At 37.1% G+C, this 26,515-nt stretch overlaps 1 long non-coding RNA gene across 2 annotated transcripts in view; it reads right to left on the minus strand.

The window, feature by feature from the left end:
- LOC133258153 (uncharacterized) overlaps window positions 1-25,499 on the minus strand; it is a 148,398-nt gene extending 122,899 nt beyond the window's left edge. For both annotated transcript variants that reach the window (XR_009739832.1, XR_009739833.1), the window contains exons 1-2: window positions 25,424-25,499; window positions 22,325-22,401 (exon numbers count right to left, since the gene is read on the minus strand). This is a non-coding gene — a long non-coding RNA (uncharacterized LOC133258153). The remainder of the gene's footprint in view (window positions 1-22,324; window positions 22,402-25,423) is intronic.
- Window positions 25,500-26,515: the final 1,016 nt, after the last annotated feature.

Consider the following 26,515-nt stretch of genomic DNA (forward strand, 5'->3'; position numbering starts at 1 on the left):
GGATGCAATCTCAAAATGACAGAATGATCTCTGTACATTTCCAAGGCAAACCATTCAATATAATGGTAATCCAAGTCTATGCCCTGACCAATAATGATTTCTAGACTTACTACTAAGCTACCATGAGCAAGAAAGTGTGGTGTATAAAAGAAGAGACAAAGAGATCAACATAGTAGAGCAGAGAGCCTTGAAAAAAAGACCACAAAAATATAGTCTAATAATCTTTGAAAAATAAGCAAAGGCAATACAATAGAATAAAAGTAGTCTTCTCAAAATGGTATTAGAGCAAGTGGACATCCACACAACAAATAATAACAATAATGATAATCTAAACACCAACCTTATCTTTCACAAACTTTAACTCAAAATAGATAACAGACCTAAAGTAAAATGAAAGTCTATAAAACTATTTCAAGATAATAGAAGACCTTGGATATGGCAATGGCTTTTTAGATGCAAAAGAAAAGATATGATCTATGAAATAACTATTTAGTAGATTGTATTTCATTAAAATTGAAAACTTATGCTCAAGAAACTGAGAAGAGAGTCACATACTGGGAGAAAATATTTGCAAAAGACATATCTGATAAAGGAATGTAACCCAAAATATACAAAGAATTCTTAGAATTGAACAATAAGAAAACAAACAACCTTATTTTTTAAAAGACTGAAGACATTACAGACATCTCACTAGGGAATATTTACAGATAGAAAATAAACACATTAAAAATTGTTTCATTTTATATATCATCAAGAAAATGTAAAGTAATACAACAATGAAATAATACTATGTGTATGTTGAAATGGAAAAAATGCAAACAGTGATAATATCAAATGCTGGTAAGGATATGAGGCAATAGAAACTCTTATTCATTTATGAGAGTGCAAACAGTTGGGAAGACAGTTTTGGGACAGGTGGGCTTTTACAAAACTAAACAAACTCTTTCCATAACATCCATCAATTATGCTATTTAGTATTTATACAAACTTTGAAATATTTCCACACAAAAATCTGTAGGAGGGCATTTATAACAACTTAATTTATAATTGCTAAAACTTGGAAACAATCAAAGTGTCTATTAGTAGGTAAATGCATGTATAAACTGTGATATATCTGGACAATTGGATATTATTTGGTACGAAAAATGAACTAACAAGCCTTGAAAAGACATGGAAGAAACTTAAATGCATATTACTAAGTGAAAGAATTTATCTGAAAAGGCTATTTGCTATATGACCCCAAGGTAAGACACCTTGGGAAAGACAAAAGTATGGAGACAGAAAAAAGAGTACTGACTTTCAGAGGTTTGGTTGGGGGAGAAATGAATAGGCAGAGTACAGATGACTTTTAGGGGTGAAAATATTCTGTATAATATCATAAAATTGGATGTGTTTGTTCAAATTCTTAGAATTACAGCCACAAGAGTTAACTGTAATATAGATATGGACACTGGGTGATTATATGTCTGTTTAGGCTTTTCAGCTGCAACAAATGTCCCACACTGATAGGATATATTAGTAATGGGGGAGTCTAGGGATATGTGGGCGTAAGGTTGTATGGGAAATCTCCATAATGCCCTTCAAATTGCTACTAACCTAAAGCTACTCCAAAAAAAATAAAGTCTTAATAACAATATTCGTGAGTATGTGCTAAGTCGTTTCAGTTCTGTCTGACTCTTTGCAACCCTATGGACCATAGCCTGTTAGGCTCCTCTGTCCATGGGATTCTCCAGGGAAGAAATCCAGACTGGGTTGCCTTGCCCTCCTCCAGGGGATCTTCCTGCCCCAGGAATCAAACCTGCATCTCTTGTCTCCTGCACTAGTTAGTGGATTATTTAACACTAAAGCCACCTGGGATGCCTAATAACAATATAATACAAAACAAAAAAAAACTACGGGAACCAATCTTATAGAAATCCCTAAACCATTTTGGATTTGGTCACCAGATTCTCCTGCACTAGGTTGCAAGAAAATCTTCTATTGTTTAGCAGTGAAAGCAACAAAGTCACTTTAAAATACACTAAAGTTTTTTTCTTTCTTTCTTTTTTTTTTAATAACCGGAGCTTGACTTCCAAGGATATCAACATTACCAAAGACTTTTTATGACCTGGGGAAGGATAATTAGTAAACTCCAAATTGGACTTTCTATCTAACTTAAAGAGAGAAGAAAAGATAAGAAACAAGTTTAAAGATTAAAGTGAAAGTCCACTAAAAAACTGAGATTTAATCAGTATAGAACACTTTTCTTCTCTTTCTCAAAACTTTATCACCACATCAGTAAGCTTAAGCAAAATTGCAGTGAATTGCAACTAAAACAGTAAAAGACACAGCCACTAGCAGTGTTTCTTAAAGAAACCAAAAACAAGAGTTAAAATAAACAAGTAAACAAATAAACAGGCAAAAGCATACAAACAAGGAAATTAGAGAAAATGAAATTTCTGACATGTACAGCTATAGAAAACTGGAAATAAGGCCCGATTCCTAGCCAAATTAACATGTAAATCCACACTGAATGTCAAATAATGTCAGTTCCTAATACCTGATACATCTTGTTGAACATTCAACAGAAAATTACAAAGCATGCTGAAAATTAAGCAAAAAAAAAAAAAAAAGAGAGAGAGAGAAAATTCAGAGTGAAGAAGTAAAGCAAACGTTAAAACCAGACTCAGATAAACCACATATTTTTGAATTGGTAAACAGAGAACTTAAAATAACTGTGATTGATCAAAATTCAGGAAGTTTGGTCAAGAAGGTAGAATTAGAAGACCCTGAACTCATCTCCTCCCTCAGTCACATTAAAAATAAAAGTTATAGAGCAATTATTATTCTGAAATCTAACACAAGATTTTCCATAACTGAAGGTATAAAGAAGGAACCACAGCAAAATGGGTAGGAGCAGCAGAGATATGGTATACTCAAAACCCACATTCAGGGGTAGGCAACTCACAAACAAGAAGGTAACCAGAATTGTAAAAGTTGTCCCCAAGAAGTGAGAATTTGAGCCCCACATTGACTTGTAGCTCTGGAGTCCTTCCCCAAATGAGTCTTGCATCAAATGAGTCCTCAGAACGCTGGAATGTCCTGACTTTGAGGGCCAACAGGGTTTGCCTTGAAACTCAGAGTACAAAAGATATTCCACTCTTGAAAGGGACAAGGAAGTTCTAACAAACTCTGAAACCCGGCACAGAGACAGCAATTTTAAAGGTCCTAAACCAGACCTGCTTGATCTCAGAGAGGCAGGAGGTCCCTGGTACAAACCATGAGGTGGTAACCATTTTTGGAGCTTGTTCTACCCTGCAGGCACTGATAGCTCATGGCAAGGGCCATTTGGACTCCTCTCTCTGACTTTCCTGGTAGTTCAGATGGTAAAGAGTCTGCCTCCAAAGTGGGAGCCATGGGTTTGATTCCTGGCTTGAGAAGATCCCCTGGAGACAGAATGGCAACTCACTCCAGTATTCTTTTCTGGAGAATTCCATGGACAGAGGAGCCTGGTGGGCTACAGTTCATGGGGTGGCAAAGAGTCAGACAGACTAAGTGACTAACACTTTCTCTTTTCTTCTTCACTACTAGCACCAGGACATAACCTTGCACACCAGCTAATCCCAGGACCCCAGGACACAAGTAGTCAGTCTTCTGAAGATCCAATTCTGCCCACCATGAGAATGGCATCAGCCCTTCCTCCAGGTCTCATAACCAGTTTTTTTTTTGTTTTGTTTTGTTTTTTTTCATGATAGACCCTACTCCCAGCAAGATAACAGTCCCAGAAATTTCAAGACTATGGCCATATCTACCAATAAGCCAGCACTAGTCCCAGGAACCTAGATCCATAGCCTCCCATGGAGACCATCATCCCACCCACTTATGGGCTGGCATTAACCCCAGAATCACTCAGATCCTGCACCGAGACATGCCAGGACTCAACACTGTCAACCAACTGGCAGAAACTAACTCCAGAAATTCTGGGCCCTACAGCCAGCCACACTAGAACTGGTCTTACCCAAAAGCAGGTTACCACCAGCCCCAGGACTCCTCAGGCAAGGCAACCAACTTCTCCTTAGTAAGGTCTTGGTCACCAGAGACTGGTAGTCTCTGCACAAGGCAGAATATGAAAGTCTACCAGGCCAAGGACTAGACCCAGCTACCAACACACCACGGTATTCAGCCCTACCACAACAGAGGGCCCAACCCTGCCTGCACAAGGTCAGTTTTAGATTATAAGCTCTGGTGACCAGAGGGGAGTATGTTACTAGGCCCTATAGGACATCTTTTATATGCCTCTACTTCTTCAAACTGGGAAATGTAACCAGCTAACCTAATACATACAAACAACACAGAGAACCAGGCAAAGTTAAGTGGCAAAATAATATGTTCCAAAGTAAGGAATAAGATAAAGCCCCAGAAGAAGAAACAAGTGAAGTGGTGATAAACAATCTATACCAATAAAGAGTTCAAGGTAATGATCATAAAGATGCTCAACAAACTCAGTATAAGAATGGATGAGCGCAATAAAAAGATTAACAGTTAGAAAATATAAGGAAGAATCAAACAAAGCTGAAGAAAATAATAATTGAAATAAATATACACAAGAAGGATTCAAAATTAGATTAAACATTTTGAAGAATGGATCAGTGACTGGAAGACAGACAAACAGAAATCACTCAAGCTGAACAACAACAACAAAAAGTAAAACAGGGATTAAAAAAGGAGGACAGTTTGAGTCCTCTGAGGCAACATCAAATGTATAAACTACTGCTTTATAAGGCTCCCAGTACAAAAAGAGAGAAAGTGGCAGAGAAAACCTTCAAAGAAATAAAAGCCAAAATATTTCCAAACCTGGGAAAGAAAACAGAAAGGCCCAGAATACACATAGAATTCCAAATAAGATTAATCCAAAGAGGCCCAAACAAAGACCCTTTGAATTAAACTGGAAAAAAATTTAAAAAAAAATAATAATAAAACAAATAACAACAATAATATTAATAATAAAATAAAAATAAAAAGAGGCCACTAAAAGCAGAAAGATGGAAGCAACTAGATATATACAATGGAACTCTTAAAATTACCAGCTGATTTTGCAGCAGATACTTCACAGATGAGAAGAGAGTTGCAAAGTGTATTTAAAGTGATAAAAGGAAAAAGGCTACAATCAAAACGAACAAGTGAACAAACAAATAAAAAATACCCAGCAAGGTTATCATTCAGATTTTAAGGAGAAATAAATTCTAAAGACAAACAAAAGCTAAAAGTGTTCAGTACTACTAAATTGTCTCCACAAGAAATATCCAAGGGATTTCTCTGAGCAGAAAAGACCACGATGGGAAACATGAAAATAACAAAAAGAAAAATTGTATTGTTAAAGAAAATACACAGCAAATGTAGATCACTTATAAAACCAGTAGGAAGATTAAAAGAGAAAAGGAATAAAATAATGTATATCCATAATAAGTAGTTATAGACTAAAACTAATACAAAAATATGTAAAGTATGATGTAAAAAAAAAAAAAAACAGTAAAAATAGTGAAGGGGAGTAAAAATACAGGACTGATAGAATGTTTTAGAACTTAAGCGTGTATTCTTAGTCATTCAGTCGTGTCCAGCATTTTGCGACACTATGCACTGTAACCCGCCAAGCTCCTCTGTCCATGGAATTTCTCCAGGCAACCAAACTTGAATGGGTTGCCATGCCCATCTCCAGGGGATCTTCCCAACTCAGGGATAAAACCTAGGTCTCCAGCATTGCAGGGGGATTCTTTACCATCTGAGCCAAGGAAGCCCAAGAATACTGGAGTGGGTAGCCCATCCTTTCTTCAGGGGATCTTCCCAACCCAGGTTTCAAACCAGGGCTCTCCTGCATTTCAGGTGGATTCCTTACCAGCTGATCTACCAGAATTTAAGAGCTCAACAAATTAAAGCAATATACATATGTATGTGTATATATACATAAGATACTGTATATAAACCCCGTGGTAGCCAAAAACCAAAATAAACACACATGCTAAAAAAAAAAAAGAAAAGAATTCAAACATAACACTAAATAAATTCATCAAATAACAAAGGGAGTGAAAGAAACTAAAGAGACAAAAAATGAAATTCTAAAACAACCTGAAAATAATTAACAAAATCACAATAAGCATATACCTATCAATAATTGCTTAAAAAGTAAATAGATTTTAAATGTTCCAATTAGAAAACATGAAGTGGTGGAATGGACACAAATAGAGGAACCACATATATACTGCCTAAAAGAAACTCACTTTAGCTCAAAACTAACATAAGCTGCAGGTGAGGGGATGGAAAAAGACATTTCCTGAAAATGCAAACAGATAGCTGGAGTGGTAGTATTTATATCCTACGAAGTAGACTTTGAATCAAAGACTATAACACAAAAGACAAAAGAAGACATTGCATAATGATAAAAGGATCGATTCAAGAAGAATATATAACAGCTGCAAATAAATATATACACACCCAACATAGGAGCACCTACATATTAACAAATATGAAGAAACACAAGGTATCAGAATAATAGTAGGGACTCAAATACCCCACTTACATCAATGGACAGTTCATCCAGATAGAAAATCAATAAGAAAACCCTGAACTTAAATGACATGTTAGATTAGATAAGTTTATATACATAGAGTATTCCATTCAAAAGCAGCACAAGAGCATAACATTCAATGGCATATGATCCATTCTCCAGGATAGAAAAAAACATAAAGTAAGTTTCAGTAAATTTTAAAAGTTTGATCATTTCAAGCATATTTTCCACCACAAATCTATGTAACTAGAAATCAAGTGAGTATGTGTATATATATATATATATATATATATATATACACATATATATATATATACACATAATCAAGTATATATTTAACACTGAAAAACAACACAAAAAAATGTGGAGGCTAAACAATATGGTGCTAAAAACCAATGTCAGTAGTGAAGGAAACAAAGGAAATTTAAAAATACCTAGAGGCAAATGAAAATGAAAACACAATGATCCAAAATCTATGAGTCACAGCAAAAGCAGTTCTAATAGGTGATCACAATAAAGTGAACCTCAATAAAGAAGAAAAAAAAATTCTTAAATAAACCACCTAAGCTTACACTGAAGAGAATTAGAAAAACATAAAAAGCCCTAAGAAAGCCTTCCTCAGCGATCAATGCAAAGAAATAGAGGAAAACAACAGAAAGGGAAAGACTAGAGATCTCTTCAAGAAAATTAGAGACACCAAGGGAACATTTCATGCAAAGATGGACTCGATAAAGGACAGAAATGGTATGGACCTAACAGAAGCAGAACATATCAAGAAGAGGTGGCAAGAATACACAGAACTGTACAAAAAATATCTTCAGGACCCAGATATCACGATGGTGTGATCACTGACCTACAGCCAGACATCCTGGAATGTGAAATCAAGTGGGCCTTAAAGAGCATCACTACAAACAAAGCTACTGGAGGTGATGGAATTCCAGTTGAGCTATTTCAATTCTTGGAAGATGATGCTGTGAAAGTGCTGCACTCAATATGCCAGCAACTTTGGAAAACTCAGCAGTGGCCACAGGACTGGAAAAGGTCAATTTTCATTCTAATCCCAAAGAAATCCAATGCCAAAGAATGCTCAAACTACCACACAATTGCACTCATCTCACACGCTAGTAAAGTAATGCTCAAAATTCTCTAAGCCAGGCTTCAGCAATATGTGAACCATGAACTTCCTGATGTTCAAGCTGGTTTTAGAAAAGGCAGAGGAACCAGAGACCAAATTGTCAACATCTGCTGGATCATGGGAAAAGCAAGAGACTTCCAGAAAAACATCCATTTCTGCTTTATTGATTATGCCAAAGCCTTTGACTGTGTGGATCACAATAAACTGTGGAAAATTCTTCAAGAGATGGGAATACCAGACCACCTGACCTGCTTCTTGAGAAATCTGTATGTAGATCAGGAAGCAACAGTTAGAACTGGACATGGAACAACAGACTGGTTCCAAATAGGAAAAGGGTACGTCAAGGCTGTATATCATCACCCTGCTTATTTAACTTCTATGCAGAGTACATCATGAGAAACGCTGGACTGGAAGAAACACAAGCTGGAATCAAGATTGCCGGGACAAATATCAGTAACCTCAGATATGCAGATGACACTACCCTTACGGCAGAAAGTGAAGAGGAACTCAAAAGCCTCTTGATGAAAGTGAAAGTGGAGAGTGGAAAAGTTGGCTTAAAGCTCAACATTCAGAAAACGAAGATCGTGGCATCCGGTCCTATCACTTCATGGGAAATAGATGGGGAAACAGTGTCAGACTTTATTTTTTGGGTCTCCAAAATCACTGCAGATGGTGACGACAGCCATGAAATTAAAAGACGCTTACTCTTTGGAAGAAAAGTTATGTCCAACCTAGATAGCATATTCATAAGAAGAAATATCACTTTGCCAACAGAAGTCCGTCTAGTCAAGGCTTTGGTTTTTCCTGTGGTCATGTATGGATGTGAGAGTTGGACTGTGAAGGCTGAGCGCTGAAGAATTGATGCTTTTGAACTGTGGTGTTGGAGAAGACTCTTGAGAGTCCTTTGGACTGCAAGGAGATCCAACCAGTCCCTTCTGAAGGAGATCAACCATGGAATTTCTTTGTAAGGAATGATGCTAAAGCTGAAACTCCAGTACTTTGGCCACCTCATGCGAAGAGTTGACTCACTGGAAAAGACTCTGTTGCTGGGAGGGATTGGGGGCAGAAGGAGAAGGGGACGACAGAGGATGAGATGGCTGGATAGCATCACTGACTCGAAGGATGTGAGTCTGAGTGAACTCCAGGAGTTGGTGATGGACAGGGAGGCCTGGCGTGCTGCAATTCATGGGATCAAAGAGTCGGACACGACTGAGTGACTGAACTGAACTGAACTGAAGCTAGTAAAAGGTAAGATAAATATCAAAGTAGAAAAAATGAAATAGGTCTTTAAACTACAAAAGATAAATAAGACAAAGAGCTAGTTTTCTAAAAAGATACAAAACTGACATTCCATCAACTAGACTCATCAAGAAAAAGAGAGGATCAAAATATATAAAGTTAGAAACCAAAAAGGAATAGTTACAACTAATCAAAAATAAATCCAGATATTTAAACAACAGCAACACCATTGTTACAGAAATTAAAAATGACTTTGATGGACTCATCTGTCACCTGGGCACAGCCAAGGAATGAATCAGCAGACTTGAAAACTGGGCAATATAGACTTTCCAATCTGAGATTCAAAGAGACAAAAATAATGGGAGAATTGAACAATGATATCCAAGCACTATTAGACAATTGCAAGTTGTATAATATATACTTAGTGAGGATACTAAACAAAGAAGAAAAAGAAAAGCAACAGAAACATTTGCAGTTACAACATCTAAAATCTTTTCAAAATGAGTAACAGTCACCAAACCATAAATCAAGATAGCTCAGAGAATACTAACCAGGAAAATATGAAGAAACCAATACCTAAGCATACAATATTCAAACTCCAAAAAGACAAAGGAAAATATCTTGAGTGAAACTGGGGTTAAAAACCCCTTAACATGTATTTTAGGTAGAAACTAGGATAATAATCATATTGTTCATGGGGTTCTCAAGGCAAGAATACTGAAGTGGCTTCAGTCTAGTCAAAGCTATGTTTTTTCCAGTAGTCATGCATGGATGTGAGAGTTGAACTATAAAGAAGGCTGAGTGCTGAAGAATTGATGCTTTTGACGGTGGTGTTGGAGAAGACTCTTGAGAGTCCCTTGGACTGCAAGGAGATCCAACCAGTCCATCCTAAAGGAGATCAGTCCTGAGTATTCATTGAAAGGAGTGATGCTGAAGCTGAAACTCCAATAATTTGGCTACCTGATGCAAAGAACTGACTTATTTGAAAAGACCCTGATGCTAGGAAAGATTCAGGGCAGGAGGAGAAGGGGATGACAAAGGATGAGATGGTTGAATGCCATCACTGACCCAATGGACATAAGTTTGAGTAAACTCCGGGAGGTGTTGACGGATAGGGAGGCTTGGCATGCTGCAGTCCATGGGGTTGCAGAGTCAGGCACAACTGAGTGACTAAACAACAACAAATCCTTCAAAAGAGGAGACATACTTTCATAGACAAATATTGAAGGAATTTATGGCCAGTAGACTTACCTTACTAGAAATGTTAAGAGAAATTCTTCAGAGAGAAGGAAAATTACATAGCATAAGTACATAGCATACACATTGGATATACACAAAGAGGAAGTACCTCAAAGAATAAGCAAAGGTGCAATAAAACATGTTTTTTTCCTCATTTTATTAACCTAATAGAAAAAAAATAAGTGTTCAAAGTAACAATAGCAACAATGTACTGAGTGATTAAGAAATAATAAATACTAAATAAAATAAATGACAACACTGTTACAAAAGATGAATGTGTGTGCTAAGTCGCTTGTTATAATAGATAGGAGGGAAGAATTGGAAATAATCTGTCATAAATTAGTGCTACTCTCCATGTAATATGTTAGAGTGTTATTTGAAAGTGGATTTAAATTAGTTGTAAAGGTCTATTGCAAATCTAGGGTAACTACTAAAGACAATAAAATGAAAGTAAAATTAGCATGCTAAGAGGGGATAAAATGGAATCATATATAATGCCCACTTGCAATAAAAATATTAAGTTTTTATTAAAATTAAAAGCTCCTATGTGAAAGACTAAGATGTTAAGAGCATTGTGATAAATTACTTAATGGGAGAAAATATTTAAGAAACAAAGATGTGATAAAGGACTAGTAACTAAAATATACAAATAACCCTTAAAAAGCAAAAAGAAAAGAAAGAAAGAAACAATTTAATTCAAAAATGAGCAAAATATATAAGGAGACTTCATATCAAAGAAGATAAATTAGTGAAAATTAGCATATAAAGTGATGCACAACTTCATGGCATTAGGAAGTTGCAAAAATGAGATAACATTGTACACCTATTTGAACATCTTATATAGGAAAACCTGACAATATAAGGTGCTGGAGAGTATATCATGGAATTCCATTATGCCTTCGATGCTGGTAGAAATTCAAAATGATGCAGTTGTTTTGCAAGTGTTCAACAGTCTCTAAAAATCTAGACATAGTCTTACCATATGATCTAGCAAATCTCCTCTTAAGTATTTACCCAATTCTGTTGATAACTTATTTCTACACAAAAATCTCAGGCTTCCTTGGTGGGGTTCAGCAGTAGAAAAATCCACTTGCCAATGCAAGAGATGCAGGCTCAATTCCTAGGTCAGGAAGATCCCTGGAGAAGAAACTGACAACCCACTACAATATTCTCACCTGGGATATCTCACACAAAGGTGGGTCACGAAGAGCAGGACACGACTTAGCAACTAAACAACAACATACAAAAACTTACACACAGACATTTACGGCAGTTTTATTTATAATTGCCAACTAGAAGCAACCAAGCTGCTCATCAATAGGTAAATAGATTAACTCTGGTATATTGTATGTATGAAAAATGAAATATTATTCAGCAATAAAAAGAAATAAGCCATGAAAAGCCATGAAAAGCAGAATTAAACACTCAAATGCTCAGTCCCACAGTCACGCCTGACTCTTTTCCAATCCCATTGATTGTAGCCTGCCAGGCTCTTTTGTCTATTGAGTTTTCCAGGCAAAAATGCTGGAGCGGGGTGCCATTTCCTTCTCCAGGGATCTCCCTGACCCAGGGGTTGAACCCATGTCTCTTGTGTGTCCTGCATTGGCAGGCGGGTTCTTTACCACTAGCGCCACCTGGGAACCCAGACACTCATGTGTACATTGCTAACTGAAATAAGCTAGTCTGACAAGGCCATCAACTGTGTGGTTCCAGCTGTATGTATCACATTCTGGAAAGGAGAAAACTGTGAAGACAGTACAAATATCCATGATTACTAAGGGGTTGGGTTGAAGGAGGAAGGAGAGAGAATAGATAAAGAGGAAATGTTTAGATTATACAGAATTGTAAAACTATTCTGTATCACACTGTAATGATGTGTATATAACAGTATGCAGTTATCAAGACCTATCAGATCAGATCAGATCAGTCGCTCAGTCGTGTCCAACTCTTTGTGACCCCATGAATTGCAGCACGCCAGGCCTCCCTGTCCATCACCAACTCCCAGAGTTCACTCAAACTCACGTTCATCAAGTCAGTGATGCCATCCAGCCATCTCATCCTCTGTCATCCCCTTCTCCTCTTGCCCCCAATCCCTCCCAGCATCACAGTCTTTTCCAATGAGTCAACTCTTCGCATGAGGTGGCCAAAGTATTGGAGTTTCAGCTTTAGCATCATTCATTCCAAAGAAATCCCAGGGCTGATCTCCTTCAGAATGGACTGGTTGGATCTCCTTGCAGTCCAAGGGACTCTCAAGAGTCTTCTCCAACACCACAGTTCAAAAGCATCAATTCTTTGGCGCTCAGCCTTCTTCACAGTGCAACTCTTATATCGATACATGACCACAGGAAAAACCATAGCTTTGACTAGACGGACCTTTGTTGGCAAAGTAATGTCTCTGCTTTTGAATATGCTATCTAGGTTGGTCATAACTTTCCTTCTAAGGAGTAAGCGTCTTTTAATTTCATGGCTGCAGTCACCATCTGTAGTGATTTTGGAGCCCAAAAATAAAGTCTGACACTGTTTCCACTGTTTCCCCATCTATTTCCCATGAAGCGATGGGACCGGACGCCATGATCTTCGTTTTCTGAATGTTGAGCTTTAAGCCAACTTTTGCACTCTCCTCTTTCACTTTCATCAAGAGGCTTTTGAGTTCTCTTCACTTTCTGCCGTAAGGGTGGTGTCATCTGCATATCTGAGGTTATTGATATTTCTCCTGGCAATCTTGATTCCAGCTTGTGTTTCTTCCAGTCCAGCGTTTCTCATGATGTACTCTGCATAGAAGTTAAATAAGCAGGGTGACGATATACAGCCTTGACGTACTCCTTTTCCTATTTGGAACCAGTTTGTTGTTCCATGTCCAGTTCTAACTGTTGCTTCCTGACCTGCATACAAATTTCTCAAGAGGCAGATCAAACAGAGTGAAACAATGTAAATTATATACTTTAGTTACTCTTAATTTCCAATATTCATTAATCCATTTTAACAAGTTATATTACTTCTAGATATTAATAATTGGGGAAACAAGGTGTGAAAATGGGAGATGAGGTGTATGGGAACTTTGTGTACTATCTTCTTAGTTTTTCATTAAATTTTAAAAATAAAATGTCTAAAAATAAAACAAGTAACAAATCAAGCTTGTTATCTATAAAGAAATGGTCAATGGGCATAAAATAACTTTTTAAAAAAGCAAAATTCTTATAATAAGAATGACCAATGATTTCATTTTATGAAAAGATAAAATTCAATTTTAAGGATTATTTCTGCCATGAACCTTTTCCAGATTTTTAACAACTTTTATATTCCTTCTGTCTGACCCTAGATTTTGGTGGCTGTGACTTCCTTACAGTCTAGTACATCAGGGTTGATAATCTGTATACTTGCATGAGTTGAATACTATTCTTTACATTTGGATGTATGTATTCTATGTTTCTAATTTATACTCCAGAAAATTGGAAGCTGTTAGTAAGACTGTATCTTTACCACCTCAGTAATGTCAACTCTTGCTGAAATAATGCCTTTGGTTAATCGGCTGTCTCTTCATTGATCAGTTATTGTAATGTTTGGGTCATCCTTTCCTGAGGAAATTATGACTTGTAGATCCCTATCATTCACTTCCATAAGAGGGAGTTTTATACATCAAAGGGAAGTTATCAGTATAGTAGTGAGGAGTACAGGTTTTGGAACCAGACCATCTGCTTTACCCTTGCTCCCACTGGTTTTATATGTGGGACTTTGAACAAGGAACTGCATTCCTCCAAGTGTATCTGTGTCATCTGAGGATAAGAATTAGTGATAGACAAGGCAATATTATTGTGTACTGATGTCCATCATAGTATACCCTGCTAACACCTCCGTCTCTCTAGGTGTCATTTCCTCTGATAAAGGAAATATTATATTTTTACATTTAAAATATAATGAGCACTTCTTAAATTAGATTAACTCTTAGATGAGATATGCCTTACTATTTTTGAAAGTTCTCATAAGTTCATACATTCCTTCAAAGTAAAATCTGTTGATATTAATTTCCATGCCCTATTTAAAAATAATTAATTAGGATTATATTTTTACATATTCATTAAATTTCTTCATTTTATATCTTAGAGTTTTAAAGCATCATCAAAAAATAATAATCCTCAATTCCTATTACAATCTATAGATAATTAACACTTCAATGCCTATTGTCTCTATAATTTTTAACAAAGGGTTATTAAGATAAGATGGAAAATTGAACAGTTTATTCTAGAAAATGAAACTCTTAAAAATGCCTTTTTATTATTAATTATTTCATAGTAACAAGAGACATTTTTACCTTTTAGTTTATAAGAATAAAGAGAAAATGGAGATACCACAAAAATTATTTGTGTTTTCACTAAAATGAGAAATCATATCAAATTTTGAAACACTTATCTCAAGTAAAATATGGAAAGCTACAAGAGATAATGAATAGTAAGAGTAGTATAAATCATTTATGCCCCAAAGTAGTATAAAACCTAAAAATATACTGTGATGATTTTGTCTGGAACATTATATTTATATAGTTTTCAGTTTATTTTATGCATAATATTAAATATTTTCTTCAAAGGTAAAGAAGAATAAAAAGAGTAATCATGATTTTTGTGAGATAAATAATAAAGCATTATTAAAAACTAAAGTTATTGTGAATTATGTCTTAACTTATAAAATGTATTACTTTGCTAATAATGACATTATTTAAGAATAACAGAGCTGATAATTTTGAGGGATGGAGTGTGAATATGTTTTCACTAAAATTAAAGAGATTTTCAATATATAAATACAAATTAAGACTTTTCCTGTTTTCAGTATTTGAATTTAGACATATGTAGGTTTTTAATTCTAGTTATTTTAATCTAGCAAGAGATATTCACAGTATATATGAAATGTTCAATCCTTTTCAAGTGACATAAATTCATAAGAGAAATACACACACATATCAATTAAAGGTTTATTATACACCAGAATCTACATCCACTGATTCTCCATCCAGAAATATAAAGAAAATGTAACATATTTTTTTCCATAATCAACTGTAGTCCTTTTGAGGTTCTCATCTTATTTATTAGTATCGAACTAAAATGCTAAATTGAGATCAATCCAGTAATCACATTTCAATTTTAATAATCTCTTCTCCTTGAGTAATCCAGTTTCATTTATTTAAGTCTTCAGCTTTCTGGCATCCTCCCCTTTCTCTTTCTTCCTGACAATGATATATGTGGAAGGAGGGCTTGCACAACCTCCAAGGTGGGGTGGTGGCAAAAAAGTGACCTATCATTTTAGATTTCACATTGGATGTTAGCATTGTCTTTCAATTCCTGTGGTATCTGCAGCAATAGTCTTTTAACCTGCTACTGCTCATTCTCCTGAAATTGATGGTTTAGAACAGGGGCCAACCCCTGAGCCATGGACAGGTACTGGCCTATGGCCTGTTCAGAGCCAGGCCACACAGGAGAAGGTGAGAGGCAGGCAAGTGAACAAAGCTTCATTTGTATTTGCAGCTGCTCCCCATTGCTTGCATTACCATTACCACTTAAACTTCTCCTCCTGACAGATCAATGTGGTGTTAGATTTTCAGAGGAGCATGAACCCTCTATGAACTGCACATGCAAGGGATCTAGAATCTAATGCCTGCTGATCTGAGACGAAACTGAGATGGTGATGTTAACACTTGGAAGCTTCTGCAAATACAGATTATCATTAGCAAAGAGGTTTGACTGCACAGAGACCATAATAAATCAGTTGCTTGCGTACTCATCTTAAAAGTTTATCAGTGAGTGACATGTGACAATTAAGGGGCATCTGGTGGCAGGTTTTAAATCAGAATCCAGCACTTAATTTAGTCTTAGAGTGGCCCACACGTTATTTTATTTACCACTTTCATACATGGCTCATTCTCAAACTATGCACTTATTGCAGTCACAGTTTTGGTAGGCTCTCAAGCTAACGGTAGCTAAAGTGAGTAAAAAATAAATATCATTAGAGAGCTTCTTTGAAAAAGGGGAAAGACCAAAGGATAAGACATTGGAAAAAAAAGTTGCATTTAAAAGAAAATACCAAAGACCTACCTAAATTATGGGTTCATTGCAACAAGTGAGTCATATTCTCCAAGCCTGCTTTGTATAATATATGGCAACTGTTTGTGGGTATCCAACAAAGCCATGTAAGCTTCAAAACTGTTTTGCCATATGAGGACCAAGCATCCTGCATTAAAAGACAAGCCTTTGGAATTTTCCAGAAGAATAAATGTGAACAAGGAGAACAGAAGCAATTTTGGGGCTCCAAAATCACTGCAGATGGTGACTGCAGCCATTAAATTAAAAGATGCATGCTCCTTGGAAGAAAAGTTATGACCAGCCTAGATAGTATATTAAAAAACAGAGACATCACTTTGCCGAAAAGGTCCGTCTAGTCAAAGATATGTTTCTTTTTTTGTCGTCATTTATGGGTGTGAGTGTTGGACCATATACAAAGCTGAGCGCCAAAGAATTGATGATGCTTTTGAACTGTGGTGTTGGAGAAGACTCCTGAGAGTCCCTTGGATTGATTGGGCCAGTAAATCCTAAAGGAAATCAGTCCTGAATATTCACTGGAAGGACTGATGTTGAAGCTGAAACTTCAATACTTTGGCCACCTGATATGAAGAACTGAGTCATTGGGAGAGATTGAAGGCAGGAGGAGAAGGGGACGACAGAGGATGAGATGGCTGGTTGGCATCACTGACTCAATGGACATGAATTTGAGTAAGATCCTGGAGTTGGTGATGGACAGGAAGTGTGGCGTGCGGCAGTTTATGGGGTAGCAAAGAGTCAGACACGACTGAGCAACTGAAATGAACTGAACTGAACAGAATCACTTTTATCAGATGTGTCTGTACTGAGAGCATCATTCTTAGTGACTAACAAAAAGCACTCAATATGCCAGCAACTTTGGAAAATTCAGCAGTGGCCACAGGACTGGAAAAGGTCAGTTTTCATTCCAAATGCTCAAATTACCACACAATTGCACTCATCTCACACGCTAGTAAAGTAATGCTCAAAATTCTCTAAGCCAGGCTTCAGCAATACATGAACTGTGAACTTCCTGATGTTCAAGCTGGTTTTAGAAACGGCAGAGGAACCAAAGACCAAATTGTCAACATCTGCTGGATCATGGAAAAAGCAATAGAGTTCGAGAAAAACATATATTTCTGCTTTATTGACTATGTCAAAGCCTTTGACTGTGTGGATCACAATAAACTGTGGCAAATTCTGAAAGAGATGGGAATACCAGACCACCTGACCTGCCTCTTGAGAAATCAGTATGTAGGTCAGGAAGCAGCAGCTAGAACTGGAAATGGAACAACAGACTGGTTCCAAATAGGAAAAGAAGTACGTCAAGGTTGTATATCGTCACCCTGCTTATTTAACTTCTATGCAGAGTACATCATGAGAAACGCTGGACTGGAAGAAACACAAGCTGGAATCAAGATTGCCAGGAGAAATATCAATAACCTCAGATATGCAGATGACACCACCCTTACGGCAGAAAGTGAAGAGGAACTAAAAAGCCTCTTGATGAAAGTGAAAGAGGAGAGTGAAAAAGTTGGCTTAAAGCTCAACATTCAGAAAACGAAGATCGTGGCATCCGGTCCCATCACTGCATGGGAAATAGATGGGGAAACAGTGTCAGACTTTATTTTTCTGGGCTCCAAAATCACTGCAGATGGTGACGACAGCCATGAAATTAAAAGACGGTTACTCCTTGGAAGGAAAGTTATGACCAACCTAGACAGCATATTCAAAAGCAGAGACATTACTTTGCCAACAAAGGTCCGTCTGGTCAAGGCTATGGTTTTTCCTGTGGTCGTGTATGGATGTGAGAGTTGGACTGTGAAGAAGGCTGAGCACCGAAGAATTGATGCTTTCGAACTGTGGTGTTGGAGAAGACTCTTGAGAGTCCCTTGGACTGCAAGGAGATCCAACCAGTCCATTCTGAAGGAGATCAGCCCTGAGATTTCTTTGGAAGGAATGATGCTAAAGCTGAAACTCCAGTCCTTTGGCCACCTCATGCAAAGAGTTGACTCATTGGAAAAGACTCTGATGCTGGGAAGGATTGGGGGCAGGAGGAGAAGGGGACAACAGAGGATGAGATGGCTGGATGGCATCACTGACTCGATGGACGTGAGTCTCAGTGAACTCCGGGAGTTGGTGATGGACAGGGAGGCCTGGCGTGTTGTGATTCATGGGGTCGCAAAGAGTCAGACATGACGGAATGACTGAACTGAACTGATTCAGAACCACAGTGCTAAAGCTAAGAATCCCTTTACTGTCAGTGATGTATAGGTGACTGCTGCTAATGACATTCATCATAAACTTGTAGGAGTAGGAGAGGCTACGGTTGAAAAGGTGGCATGAGTTCCTCTTTTGATTAGCACAATAATTAGTCAAATTGATTAAATAACAGAGGATACTGAGCCACAATTATTAGACAGGATTAATGAGTTACTGTGGTCTGCACTCCAGGTTGACAAGTCTACGGATGTTGACAACAAGGAAACAATGCTTATTTTTGTGAGATATATTTTTCAGGAAGATGTGCTTGAGGATATGTTATGTGCACTCTTGTTAACCAACACCACAGCTGCAGAACCATCTAAGCCTTTGAATGATTACATACCAGGAAAATGAGACTGGTCATTTTGTGGTAGTGTATGTATAGACAGAGCAGCTGCCATGACTGGATGGCTTTCGGGTGTCCCTGCTTGGGTAGAAGAGGAAGCTTCTGAATGTGAGTCTATGCACTGTTATCCATAGAGAAATGCTGGCTAGCCTAAAAATGTCACCTGAATTTAACAGTGTTTTGAAGGATATGATTGATTAAAATTGTTGTGGGGAAGAGTCAATTCTGACTCAATATTGAGTCTATTTGTTTAACTTTAACCTTTCTTTCCCACTGCTTTTGTTTACTAGAAGAATACTGTTTATACATAAAGGCCTGCCTCAGGGAACTCTGACCCTCTGTCAGAGTATTAAACTGAAGTGTCTTTATTCAGAACCCTATCCACCTGTGGATGGCAGGAAGGAAGAAATTAACACATCCCCTTCCCAAGGTTTGCTATTTTTTATTTGTTTTGCTTTACTTCCTTACCTCTCCCCATCTTTGTTCTGTAAAAGAACCTGACATCCAGAGACCCAGGTAAGATTATTATTTTGAGACATTTGTCTGTCATCTTCTTGGTCAGCTGGCTTTCTGAATAAAGTTATATTCCTTGCCTCAACAGCTCATTCCTCAGATTTATTGGCCTGTCATGCAGCAAGCAGGGCAAGTTTGGACTTGGTAACAAAATGATCAACCATATCAAAGTACCTATCCTTAACTCATGTCTGTTTGTGCAGCTTTGTGAGGAGAGAGATGCAGAGCACACATGTGTTCTCTTATACATGGAAATGAGACGGTTTTCTAAATGTAGGTCACTGGCCAGAGTTTTTGAGTTACAAGGGACGCTCCAGAGATTTCTTAAAAAAAAAAAAAAAAGTCATCACTAGCAGGGCATTTCAGACACATAGAATGAGTTGCAAAACTTTGTTACTGTTACTTGCAACAAACTCAATCTGTCACTTCAGGAAAGAATAACAACTGTGTTCAAGTCAGTGGATGAAGTCCCTGCATTCAAAGTCAAATTGGAATTATGGGGATGATGAGTGAAGACTTGGATTTTTGGCATGTTTTAAACATTAGCAGGGGTTTGAAAGATACTGATCCAGGGCCTACTTTCTCCTAGCTGGTGCATAATCATCTATCTCAGCTTTCAAAAGAGTTTGAGCATTACTTCTTAACTACAAAAGGCACCCAAACTGAGAAGCAAGGGATTCTTGAGACATTTGTGAATAAGCGAGGTGAATCCACTTTTAACTGTGCTAGAATGGGATCAATTACTTGAGATGACAAGTGATGGTGGCCTTAAAAGTGTATTTGAGACAGCTCCAAATCTCCACATATTCTGGATTAAAATAAAAGCTGAATATCCTGAGACTGTCACAAAATCACTGAAAAGCCCACTTCCATTTCCAACATCCTATATTTGTGAAGCAGGGTTTTCTGCAGTGACAGCAACCAAAACAAGATTATGGAGTCGACTGGACACAAGCAACATAGTTTGTGTGTCAGTGTCTCCCATCACTCCCAGATGGGACTGTCTAGTTGCAAGAAAACAAGTTCAGGGCTCCCACTGATTCTGCACTGTGGTGAGTTGTGTAATTATTTCATTATGTATCACAATGTACTCTTAATAAAATAAAGCACACAATAAATGTAATACATTTGGGTCATCCCCAAACCATCCTGTCCCCTGGTCTGTGGAAAAAGTGTCTTCCACAAACCCAGGTCCTGGTTCCAAAAAGTTTGGGGACTGTTCTGGATGGCTGGTTTTATGTTGGCTCTATTCCCCATCAACTCAGTTGGGTCAAATGATTTTCCCTGAGACTCCACTGGAGCTATTGTTGGAGTTTCTACAGCTTGGAAATATAAATCACATTTTTCCACTCCTTCTCATTTTCCTGGCTTGCCCTGAATACTGTGACTACTTCACCACTTTGATACCCACTGGAAAGGTCCTCAGCAACCAACTGTCACATAACCTCCTTGAGAGCGGATGGCAATTCTGGATTCTAGTTTTTTGCTGCATACCCCACTGGACTGTTACCAACAACAATTAAATGTGTGCCCTCCTTTCATGTGTGAACTAGAACATATTCAGGTATTCTGGGATTTTACAGCATCAGTATTATCTGTTATATGAACCCAAGCTTTCTTGTTGTCTTCTCTTGTTAAGAAATGTAAATATGCTTGGCTCTAATGAAGCTATTTTCATCGAGAGCAATTTTGGGCCTGTTCAGGAGTGAATTTATTTGGGGAGCAAAAGGATGGGAAGCTTTCTGCAATCAACTTGGGAACTTAGGTAAGGCTTCCTGGAAGAGGTGGTTCTTGAGTTTTCTGAAAGTTGAAAGAAAATTAGCCAAGTGAAGAGGAGGGGAGAAGTTTTCCAGAAGAGAACAAAACTAGTGAAGTTGAAAAATTAAAGGCGCAATTAGAAGAGGCATGAGAGCCACAAACTTCAATGTTTGGAATGATTAAATGGGTGCCATGACATGGTGGGAAGGGAAATAGACAGACCACTATTCTGAGTTTCCTATCCAGGAAAAGGGAGTTGAAATCTATCCTTGAAGGTAATACAGAGACACTCATGAGTTCTAAGCAACAAGGTGACATAGCCAGATTCCTGATGTCCTTTGTAATATGAACATGGTGGGCTGTTAATAAGGCACCTTATCATACTGGCACTCCCTGTACCTGTCTCAATGTTAGAAAACAGAAGAATAAAGATAGCCTTATCCCACAGAATTGTAGAATAAAGTTCCTACCTACATTGGAAAGTCCATGCTGTGTATGATACAAAACCAGAAGCCAAGAGTTGCCAGCTAGAGGTAAATTCAGACCATAAATATTCTCTTCTACTGAATTTATTCTCATCCCAAACTTATTTTTATACATTTCTTAAGATCTTACACTTTTTTGCCTAGAACCACTCTCAACATTTTAACCACTTCTCTCCAGAAAGTATACAGAATGAGAGGATCGCAAACCATATCTGAACATGGTACCATCTGTTTCTGTTTTCCTAAAACATTCCATAATAGGCTGGATCAGAAAGGACAGATACTTGGCAGAGCCTATGACATGAACTTTCACTAAGTGATTTTGTCTATTTCTGCTGAACTAATGTTAAAGCCAAAGCTTTTCTAGTGATTGGACAAAATGGCATCATAAGCAGTAGAACATTATGCCACAAAGACAGTTACACTAACAAATCAGGACTTTAAATCTGTACAGTTGCACTGTTTTTAAATGCCATATCTATTGTTGATTCTACCACAGAAGAAAAAGACATTTTTCTATAGAAAAGATGTTTTCTATAGAAGAAAAGACATTGTATAAGCTATTTTTAAAATGATATGATCAAGTACACCAGACTTATTTACTATATTTTCACTGACATTCAAGGAAATATAAAATTTAGGAAATAATTATCTTTCTCAGGAAACATGGGTTAAAACTCTGATCTCAATGTAAAAATTAAAATTAGTCTTTAAAATACAAATGTTTAACTTCTGCTATACCTATCTTTCCACTTTTCACATCCTCAGCATCACAGATGTCTTAAGATGTCCAAAAAGGTAACACTTCCTGGGAAAATCTAAGAAAAAAGAGAGAAAAATAAATCATAATCACATATTTTAAAAAATATTACCCTATGAAAATTTCAAACTATTTTGTTATTAAATTCCTTATGTACTGATATTTGTCTACATTTTAAATGTATAGCTAACAAATGGAATTAGTATAATAGAAAATGAAACAATCATTGCTAAAATCACTTAAAGCTTGAATCTAAAAATTGTACTTTATTTTACGCATCTGTTGCTTCAGAATAAGAATGAAACTAAATTAAAGTATTTATATACTGAGCATTTTTCAAAATTAAGCTGAAATATTACTATTTATAATAGAAATAGTACTCAAAAAGAACTAAAATTGCTTCTAAATATAACTGTATTGTTCTATAAATATCTACTACTGTTCACTTCTTACTGATTGATTGATTCCCTGTAATATATACAAAAGTTTTTGGTTAGGTATAAGAAAAAAATTTGAATCTCTAGGGAAAGACAGCAAAAAGAGATTGAATTTAAACCCTACAATAAAAATACAGAGTTTTATGTGACATAATAAAGGCAGGCATTATTTCATCAAGAATAGAAAATTATTCTTATAATTGAGTTATCATCTAAACATTTGCTTTCACAAATATGCAATATCACACACATATGCACAAGTACACACAAACACAAAAGTTTATATCTATGATTATTTGTCTATATAATTGTTAAAACTTAGAACAGTCTTCCCCTTAACTAAAGCTCAACATTCAGAAAACGAAGATCATGGCATCCCGTCCCAACTTCATGGGAAATAGATGCGGAAACAGTGTCAGACTTTATTTTTCTGGGCTCCAAAATCACTCCAGATGGTGACTGCAGCCGTGAAATTAAAAGACGCTTACTCCTTGGAAGGAAAGTTATGACCAACCTAGATAGCATATTCAAAAGCAGAGACATCACTTGGCCAACAAAGGTTCGTCTAGTCAAGGCTATGGTTTTTCCTGTGGTCATGTATGGATGTGAGAGTTGGCCTGTGAAGAAGGCTGAGCGCCGAAGAATTGATGCTTTTGAACTATGGTGTTGGAGAAGACTCTTGAGAATCCCTTGGACTGCAAGAAAATCCAACCAGTCCATTCTGAAGGAGATCAGTCCTGAGATTTCTTTGGAAGGAATGACGCTAAAGCTGAAACTCCAGTCCTTTGGCCACCTCATGCAAAGAGTTGACTCATAGGAAAAGACTCTGATGCTGGGAGGGATTGGGGGCAGGAGGAGAAGGGGACGACAGAGGATGAGATGGCTGGATGGCATCACTGACTCGATGGACGTGAGTCTCAGTGAACTCCGGGAGTTGGTGATGGACAGGGAGGCCTGGCGTGCTGCAATTCATGGAGTCTCAAGGAGTCGGACACGACTGAGCGACTGATCTGATCTGATCTGATCTGATACATTTTCCTTTCCTTCAAATTTCTAAAATGTTATAATACATAATCTTTTTACATGTATAATACAAATAACCCCAAAGTACTTAAATTGCTCTCTTATGTGTATATATTCTCAATAAATACTAAGATTTTTGTAGTCAATTGCTCAGTCATGTCCAACTTTTTGTGACCCCATGAACTGCAGCATGCCAGGCTTCCCTATTCTTCATTATTTCCCAGAGTTTGCTCAAATGCATATCCATTGAGCCCGTGATACCATCCAACCATCTCATCCTCTGTCACTCCCTTCTGCTTCTTCCCTCAATCTTTTCCAGCATCAGGGTCTTTTCTAATTAGTTGGCTTTTCTCATCAGGTGGCCAAAGTATTGGAGCTTCATCTTCAGCATCAGTTGTTCCAATGAATATTCAGGGTTAATTTTCTAGAAGATTGACTGGTTTGATCTCTTTGCTGTCCAAGGGACTCTCAAGAGTCTTCTCAAGCACCAAAGGTCAAAGCATCAATTCTTTGGTGCTCAGCCTTCTTTACGGTCCAACTCTCACATCCCTACCTACTGAAAAAACAAGTACTACTGGATAAACCATGACTTGGACTATATATGGACCTTTGTTGATAAGATATTAAAAACAATATAATATAATTTGATGGAAAGCAATATCATATAATACAAAGATTTATAAAATAAAATTTAGGTCATAAATCTATTCAGTATGTTTTGTTTATTTTTACATTTATTCTCATTCTAAATTCATGTTTGCTCAGGCTTAATCTTTATTTTCAAATTCTTGGAGGATATGATATTGGGGGAAGGGGGCAACAGAGGATGAGATGGTTGGATGGCATCACCAACTCAATGAACATGAGTTTTAGCAGACTCTGGGAAATGTTGAAGGACAGGGAAGCCTGGCCTGCTGCAGTCCATGGGGTTGCAAAAAGTCAGACACGACTAAGCAACTGAATTAAAACAATGGTATTGTCCATGTAGTAATAACACCTTTTATTTAAAGCATTAAACTAAGAAGATAAATCAAGATCATACTTTAAGTTCTTGAAATTGTTAAATGGCAGTGGAGGGGGAAGAAAAGAGCTCAATAGAAGGAACATACATGGGAAAAATCTTAACTGTTAAGTATACACGAGAATTATAGGTGTTTTTAAAGCAGGAAAAACATAATAGAGACTACATTCTTAGAAACAGAAGAGTAAACATTTAAAAGAAAAGTATTAAATTAAAAATATTAAAAGTATTAATAGTATACTCAGCAACAGATATTTCATAGCAGTTAAACATACTTGTCTAATCCAGTGTTTCTAAAAGCAAGAATTACATCTGTCACCAAAGAACCTAGACATGAACATTTCTTGTCTTAGATCAAACCAATAAACAGAAATCTTTTAGTATTAGACTTGATGATATGCCACCTAAACACTGTAGGTTATCATAACACATATTAAACTTAGAGATTTCTTGGGATTGTATACTTAGAAGTTATTTCAGGAACACTTAAGTATTGGATACCTATTATATCTGTGACAGGCATTGTTGCTGGGACATACGAATGGAAAACACAAGTGCATTCATACATACACACACACCTATGTCCTAGTGAAGCTTACATTTTAGAAGAAAAGAATCATATACAGAAAGAAGATAGATAAAGCCATGGTGTGTTTGAGATCATCAAGACAGAATCAAATTAGATAGGCAAGATGCTGGACAAGAGAAACCATGGAAACACTGTGTGTAGTGTGATGTAATAAAAGACACTGAACAAGACAGAAGAGGTAATCAGAGAGCAAGAGGAAATAAAAAAGACGGCCATGCCGTAAGATTAAAAGGAGGAAAAGTTCAGACAAAAATGTGATATACTGGTCAATCTTACCAAAAGCTGTAGATAGGTCAAAGTAGACAAAGACTGAAAAAGATCATTGATAATAGCAGAATATGAGAGATAGGGAATGATAATGCAGGCTAATGAGGAATTTATTTTTCCTAGAATCTTGATAGCAAGTCATTCTACACGAGAGAAGCAAATTATACTTGAATGATGATAAGCACAGGTATGTTACAAAACTGGATCATCGTATGGGGAAAATGAGTAAATACATGAATCAGATATTACCCTAAAGAATACATTTAAAAAGCTCAGTCAGTCAGTTCAGTCACTCAGTACTATCCGAATATTTGTGACCATATTGACTGCAAACATCAGGCTTCCTTGTCCATCACCAACTCCTGGAGCTTACACAAACTCATGTTCATCAAGTCAGTGATACCATCCAACCATCTCATCCTCTGCCCTTCCCTTCTCTTCCTGCCTTCAAATTTCCCAGCATTGAGGTATTTTCCAATGAGTCAGTTGTTAGCATCAGGTGGTCAAAGTATTGGAGTTTCAGCATCAGTCCTTCCAGTGAATATTGAGGACTGATTTCCTTTGGGGCTGATTGGTTTGATCTCTTGGCAGTCCAAGGGACTCTCAAGAGTCTTCTCCAACACCACAGTTCAAAAACATCAATTCTTTGCACTCAGCTTTCTTTATAGTCCAACCCTCACAACCATACATGACTACTGGGAAAATATAGCTTTGATCAGATGGACCATTTTTGGCAAAGTATTGTCTCTGCTTTTTAATATGCCATCTAGGCTCTCATAGCTTTTCTTTCAAGGAGCAAGCATCTTTTAATTTCATGGCTGCAGTCACCATCTGC

Source organism: Bos javanicus, chromosome 12, assembly GCF_032452875.1.
Source record: "Bos javanicus breed banteng chromosome 12, ARS-OSU_banteng_1.0, whole genome shotgun sequence".
NCBI classification, from domain to species: domain Eukaryota; kingdom Metazoa; phylum Chordata; class Mammalia; order Artiodactyla; family Bovidae; genus Bos; species Bos javanicus.